General features: G+C 37.8%; 1 long non-coding RNA gene across 3 annotated transcripts; it reads left to right on the top strand.

Moving 5' to 3' along the window:
- Positions 1–849: 849 nt before the first annotated feature.
- Positions 850–5236, top strand: LOC136668119 (uncharacterized). Of its 3 annotated transcripts, none has more exons than XR_010795472.1 (6): positions 850–960; positions 1640–1735; positions 2579–2679; positions 2976–3154; positions 3630–3778; positions 4446–5236. It is a non-coding gene; the product is annotated as an uncharacterized lncRNA (long non-coding RNA). The 3 variants fall into 3 exon arrangements; XR_010795471.1 differs by having other exon boundaries at positions 2843–3154; XR_010795467.1 differs by having other exon boundaries at positions 2579–3154.
- The last annotated feature ends 1613 nt before the right edge of the window (positions 5237–6849 follow it).

Genomic DNA, 6849 nt, shown 5'->3' with positions numbered 1-6849 from the left:
TGGGGCGTGGTCTAGCTCCCAAAACTACGTCACGTGGTGACTTCACTTACTTGAAGTGTGCACTGTGCAACAGTACTATCCCAGCTAGCAAGGTAGATCTGGGCAGATTCTGGCTCAGGCTCGTCACTGTCGGCTGGCTGCCGTCTGGCCCAATTCTGGCTGCACATTGGCACTGTCGGCTGGCTGCCGTCTCAGCGTGAATGCGGCACCCTGTATCTGGCCCAAGTCCGGCTGCACGTTGGCACTGTCGGCTAGCTGAGGCTCGGCGTGAATGCGGCACGCTGCATCTGGCCCAGTTCCGGCTGCACGTTGGCACTGTCGGCTGGCTGCCGTCTCGGCGTGAATGCGGCACCCTGTATATGGCCCAAGTCCGGCTGCACGTTGGCACTGTCGGCTAGCTGAGGCTCGGCGTGAATGCAGCACGCTGCATCTGGCCCATTTGCGGCTGCACGTTGGCACTGTCGGCTGGCGAGGCGATTGCCATTGCAGTTAGCACACTACACTGATCAGAGCATTTTATTAAATACTGCGTATTAATCGTATGTGGCCCACATATAAGAATAAAAGAAAATACTGGTAACTGTCTGGAAAACGATGTAATAAATGTTAAATAAAATAATCATTATTTTAACTTGTTAAATGCCATACAGTTATAGGTAAGTTCTGTTAATATTGTAATATTTTAGAACATTGATGTAATGACTGGGACACGAACGACAGAAATGATTATGATAAATAGGGTTAATAAGGAGACGGTGCCGTGCGGAAGGGAGGAAATTGTTTTTTAAGTTTTTGAAGACGACAGCTTTAAAATGAATGAACTCTGAATGAGAAAACGGAAAGTGGCAGAAGCGAATCACTGTAAAAACACAGAAGAAGAAGACGATGAAGATTCGCGCTCTTTTCTGTGACCGCGGCACGCGAGCAGCTCTCACCGGCCTCAGGGAACAGCTTCATCCCGTAAGTATTTCAATTTAACTTTTTTTAATATTTTGGTATCGCCCAAATGTAGTTAACAACAACTGCTATACGTTACATACCTAATATTGAACCCTTTTTTTTTTCCGAATGACAAACTTTATAGCTAACCGGTTTAGCTAGCTCTTTTTTTTTCCTCTGACATAGAAAACATTGAAATGACATGACAATCGCTCATACATGAGTTATTTTAATTTGAGTTAATATGTGGTTTGATGGTGTATTTTACAAGACAATGTGTGGGTTGTGTGGGTTTTTGTGTCACACAGAACCGCATACCTCAATATAAGAAATAAAATAAGAAATAAAACTGCTTAAACACATTAAGGTACTAGCTAATTAGGTTAAAATATATTCTCAATCTCAGGGCTGGTTTTTGGTGTAATGTTAGGTTTTAAATATATAATTCCACATACACTAATCCTTTATTAGGCAGTAGCAGTGATTTTGGGCTAGTGATTAATGCACTGTAAAAAATCTTCAAATTTAGTTGATTATACTTCAAATAGTGTGTTGGGAATAGAACTCAATTGTGTGATAGTTCATCTAACTCGAAATGTATTGTTCTGATCAACCTGTAGGCACAACATAAAAAATGTGTTGAGAAAATTTTTTTGGAAAAGTTACTGATCAAGATAAACCTGTGCATGCTCTGTTCTAGTCATGCGCATGCTCAGTGGGAGGTTCGGGAATACGCGCGAAGGACGGTTGACTTCTCCTTGTTGTGGCTCGAAGTTTGGAGAAGTTCAAGGTTGAGGTAAATAACTAGTTCACAAAGCATTTTAAAGTTACGTTTCTAGTTTTAACACTATCTTAAAGCCATGAATATGTGAGGGAAATTGCCGTGGCATTGTTATATTACCTAACATTGCCACCTCGACGGTAGCCATGGAAAGTTTGATTATGAGCCGTTTGTTTCATTTAATCAAATCCCCAATGTAACAGACTCAAACAGGCTGTGTAACAAGCCTGAGCGATTTCTTTTAAGTTCTATGTTGAAAATGTTAAGTTGGCATCTTGTTGGCTGGCTTTTTTCTGTTCCACCTTATATACTGGAGTAGGTAACGTTATTTTGAGCCTCCTCAGTGTTTGCTGAGCTGTTTAAGGTAGAACGGAAAATTCAGGAAGCTGTCTACAACAACGCTCCTTTAGTCTGATATCATTTAGGCAGCAGGATGTTATTACAAGATTAAGCCGTAAAAGATACAAAAATAGCCGTATTGTCTGAATCGGTTCAACAGATGCACAGACATGAATCAGTTTGGTAAAACGTTTCTCATTACTTTTCCACATTATGAATAGGCTTAAATAGTGTTCAGACCTACTTGTTTTTTGTTTTGCTTTTAAAAAGTTCATAGGTGTCTAACAGCACTAGTACTATACCTAACAGTATACCTAGCAACGTCTGTTATCAAAACATTTAGCTAAATGTAAAAATATATATATATATATATATATATTTATATATATATATATGTATGTGTGTGTGTGTAAATAAATTACAAACACATTAAATAACATTATGGTTCTGTAATTGCATTTACAAACTATACTTGTGTACAATGACAATACTAACACTAATATTGTTTTCATTTTTAAGGGAAAAAGGGATACATTAGATGAAGTGGAAAATCTGCTCTTTCACAAGCCAAGACCCGGATGTTTGGTTGAAGCACCACAGAGTACGCCACGGATTCCATGGTACACGCTGGCCCTGTTTTGACTCCAATTGTGTGTGTTCCTTTAAAACAGCTGGTTCCTTGAGATGTCATCTTTCATAGTCATCAAATGTCATAGTAAAGTATCTACATGTCACCAAAGTTCATTCATTCATTCATTATCTGTAACCGCTTATCCAATTCAGGGTCACGGTGGGTCCAGAGCCTGAATCATTGGGCGCAAGGCGGGAATACACCCTGGAGGGGGCATGTCACCAAAGTTCTACCTTCAAATGTGAGCTTTGTGATTACAAAGATGTTTGCAATATAACCCTGCAGGGCTGAGTGAGGATTCCTTGGATGAAGAGAGAAAGGCAATGAGGGCTGAGATGGATAAAAAGGGTCCAAACATGATTTGGAGCGAACCTTTTTTTTTTACGGCGGAAGGAGGTTGTTAAGCAGGAACCTTGGTTGGTCTGGTTCGAGAATGATGGCCAGCACTGTTCTTGGAGAGTCAGGTGAGTAGTGTGTTTGTTTGCTGTACTTGTGACTCTGGCCCATTTCAGCATATTTTTCTTTTTATAGTTTTTGTTTTTGTAGGACTGCAAAACCTAGTGTGAACCAATCTAGTTTACTTGTCTAAAATGATACTTTTTTTCCCAAAACAGTTCCAAAACTCTTATAATGCGAAGTCATCAGCTGTTTGGATAATTTATTTCTTTACTTATTTTTCTTTTACTTATTAACCAAGAAGCGTACAGCATTGTCCAACCACAGTAATGTTATTTAAAGGCAAAACAGTTTTATCGCACACAACACTTCTCAAAAGAGGGCTATTTTTTTGGCCTTGGGATGACGGGATGGTTTTAGTCTGTATCCCTGCATAACTATTATCAACTGAACCAGTGTTTGTCTAGAAATGTACAGGCTCTGTACATAATGACTGATAATCTGTATTCTCTATTGTTTACTCTTCTCTCTCTAAATATGCAGTGAGTTTCATAGAATAACTGCCATCAACCTGAAGAGTCAGTTGTATGGTGCACTGGACACATGTGCCAAAACTCCTTAAACTGTACAGGAATAGAATGGCAGCCTTTGGAGGAGATGTCCAGGCCATTCTTGATAATCTAGATGAAAAGGTTTGTTGTTTATTTTAAGCACATTTGTTGCTACTGCATTTCAAGATGATTGGGGCATAAGGATTGGAGGCTGAATAAACTACAGGTCATAGTGTGAAGGCTGTATAGTGTTGCATAATTCAATTTTGCCTTCAAATTTATTGCATTCAAAATTATTGTACAGTATTTCTAACTCACTTTTTATTTTTTTTAAATGATTGCCATTTTTTTGTCCCTTTTAGACATCGGTTATATTGAAAACGGTAGAAGCATATTTACTGAGAGAAAAAAAATAAACAAAAACATGTGAAGTAGTTTATTTGTGGAGCTGTGAATTTAGTTAAATTTTTCAAAATTAACTATGAACATGAACTAATTCATTTTCTTTATGTAATTACGTAAAGATGGACTGCAGTAAGAAAACTAGTGGGGCAGTGAATAATGCAGGTTGGCAGGGAAAAAAGCGGATAGGAGGTTAATTTAATTTATTTAGATGAGATCTTTAGCATCAGTTGTAGCAGAATTGTTTGTGTAATCGTTTGTAATATACCCTGATAATCTTTTACATTTGAAGTTCTGCAGTTAATGAATCTGCATGCATAAGCAGTTTAGTTTTTCATTCAATATTTTTATAGAAAATATATTGAAGAAAACAGAACGTACATAATCTCTATATGTTTAATTATAGAGCTGGAATTCAACAAGGAGTACAACTGAGGTAACTACACTTGAGTGTTCTTTCACTACACTGCACATCCTGAAGATCCCTGTTGTCCAGGCTGCCAGAGATGAGGATATGGCTGATATTTCCATCATTGTTGAGGGCAGTGAGGTATTGACAAAGTGTGACAACACAGCAGAGGCTTGCAAACTGTTGATCAAACTGATGTGTGCCATGAATAAGTGTCAAATGTGTACTATTGTTATATGGCCTTAGCATAGTATATTTTTAAAGAAAAGTCTGAATTTAAATGGCAGTTCTTAGCGTTCTAAAACCAATTGTTTTTTTTTGTTTTGTTTTTGTTTTTTGTTTTTTTTAAAACAGTATTTGAATGTTAATTGGATTTAGGAAATCATGACACTGCCAATTTAAAATTTCAATGCCAGTTACAAATATATTTTCTATGTATTGATTATATGTACTATTTGTATACATTGCAATTGCTGTATGTTTCCATTGTTTAAAGGTTTTCATATGTTGTCATTGTGGTGGTACCCTCAACTGTACATATTTGTACATTTAATTAGGGAACATGAGGGAACATGATTATATTATAATTGTAGATTTTAAAATGTGTTGATTTCATACACCCTGTTTCATCTCCAGGACTTTTATTATGTTTTTTGTTATATGACATTTCCATAATGAAATACTACAAACGTCTCCCACCGGAGAAGAGAATGCAATGTACCTTTAAGTAACAAAACTGGACTTTTAAACACTTCTACCTTTTAGTGACCAATAATGTACCTTTTTCTTTTTTTCTGAGAGTGTAAGTTATTTAATAAAGCAATAATTTAACCATAAACCTGATTGTGCCCTTTTCTGAGGGAAGGGAATGGAGGGGTGTGTGTGCGTGCGTGCGTGCGGCGTACAGAAATAAACTATTAAAACCGATAATGAGCCAGATCTGGGCCGAGTCTGGCAGTAATGCCGTGCTTCTGGCTCAAATTCGGCCGTGGTCCGATTATCGCGATTTAGTTATGGCTTGCCGGACTAGGGCCGAGTCATTTGAGCTGCGCCTCAGCTACAACACTCGGCCGAGTCTGAGCCGAGAGTTTCCCAGACTCGGGCCAGAACTATAGGCCCACTCTATGGCCGTACATCACGGCCGAGACAATGCCGACTCCGCGTGCCGGCATCGGGCCGAATGTTTTTGTTCTGTCGTGCGTGATTCGGCCCGAGTGTGGGCTGATACAATTTTGCTAGCTGGGATTTATGAAAATCTATGTATCAGATCGGGACAGTATTGTCTCAATATTTAAAGGCTCATATCACGATCGAAAGAAAAAACACTGAATATTTTGTTGTTAAAAATAAACACTAATACTTTCATGTGATATTTTGTAATGGTTTTCATAATATCGTATCTCGCCATTTTTTAGGCATATGGAGATATAGGTTTTTGGTCATATCACCCAGCCCTACTACATATATGTACATTCAAAAAAATAATTGCTTGGTTGTATTACTTTAACAATAAAATGGGAGGTACCTTTTCATTCATCAACCTGCTTACACAGCATTTTTAATTCAAATAATCACATTTTTTGGCATTGTCCATGCTCTTTAATATCCAAATAATATTTTAAAAGTAAACTATACTAAGGATTAGACTATAAACTTTTAAAATGTGGAGTAAACATTGCCAAGCTTTAAACTATAAACTTTTACAATGTGAACTAAACATTACAAATGGTTAGACTAGAAACTTTACAACATTACTAAGGGATATAATTTTGTCAAAATTCATGGCTATTGTATCACATTAATTTCAAGCGTTGTGCACATTAGGAGCATTTAGCCACACACTACCGCCATTTCAGAGATATTAGAAAACAAAGTTTGTTTGTAAGATACACTTACCCAACTTCAAACGGATACATTTTGTTTTCGTATTCCTATTTTGACAGAAATCCCTCGGGCTCCGAATCACCGTTCTCCTCGTTGCTGCTTTCCAAAGTGGAGCACCAAATATATAACTATTTTCAAGCTTTTCCTCAATGTCGACTGAATAAAACATGGAGGGTAACTAACTGAATGGATAAGTCCTTATAGGTTTATTGAGATCCATAGGTTTATGAGGTCCATTTGTCAGTTTCAAACAAAAACATTGACAGACGGACAAAATCACAAATTACAGAAGAGACGCAGATGAAGAGCAAGCGAATCCACCAGTTAGACATGGCAAGAGGAGGCATGGCTCAACCTTATTCAGGCACTTATGTGAACCCGCGCATTCACGTCGCATGCATCTGGCGATATCACAGAAATGCCAAGAGACTTGGATAAACTTAATTAATTTTCTTTCATTTGGGTTGATTGATTTATGTTTGATTTACTGCTAGGATAATTATGCTCATTTAGCACA

Source organism: Hoplias malabaricus, chromosome 1 (assembly GCF_029633855.1).
Source record: "Hoplias malabaricus isolate fHopMal1 chromosome 1, fHopMal1.hap1, whole genome shotgun sequence".
In the NCBI taxonomy this organism is placed as follows: domain Eukaryota; kingdom Metazoa; phylum Chordata; class Actinopteri; order Characiformes; family Erythrinidae; genus Hoplias; species Hoplias malabaricus.
Note: the sequence above shows the minus strand (reverse complement) of the source record. Positions and strands in the feature narration are given on the sequence as shown.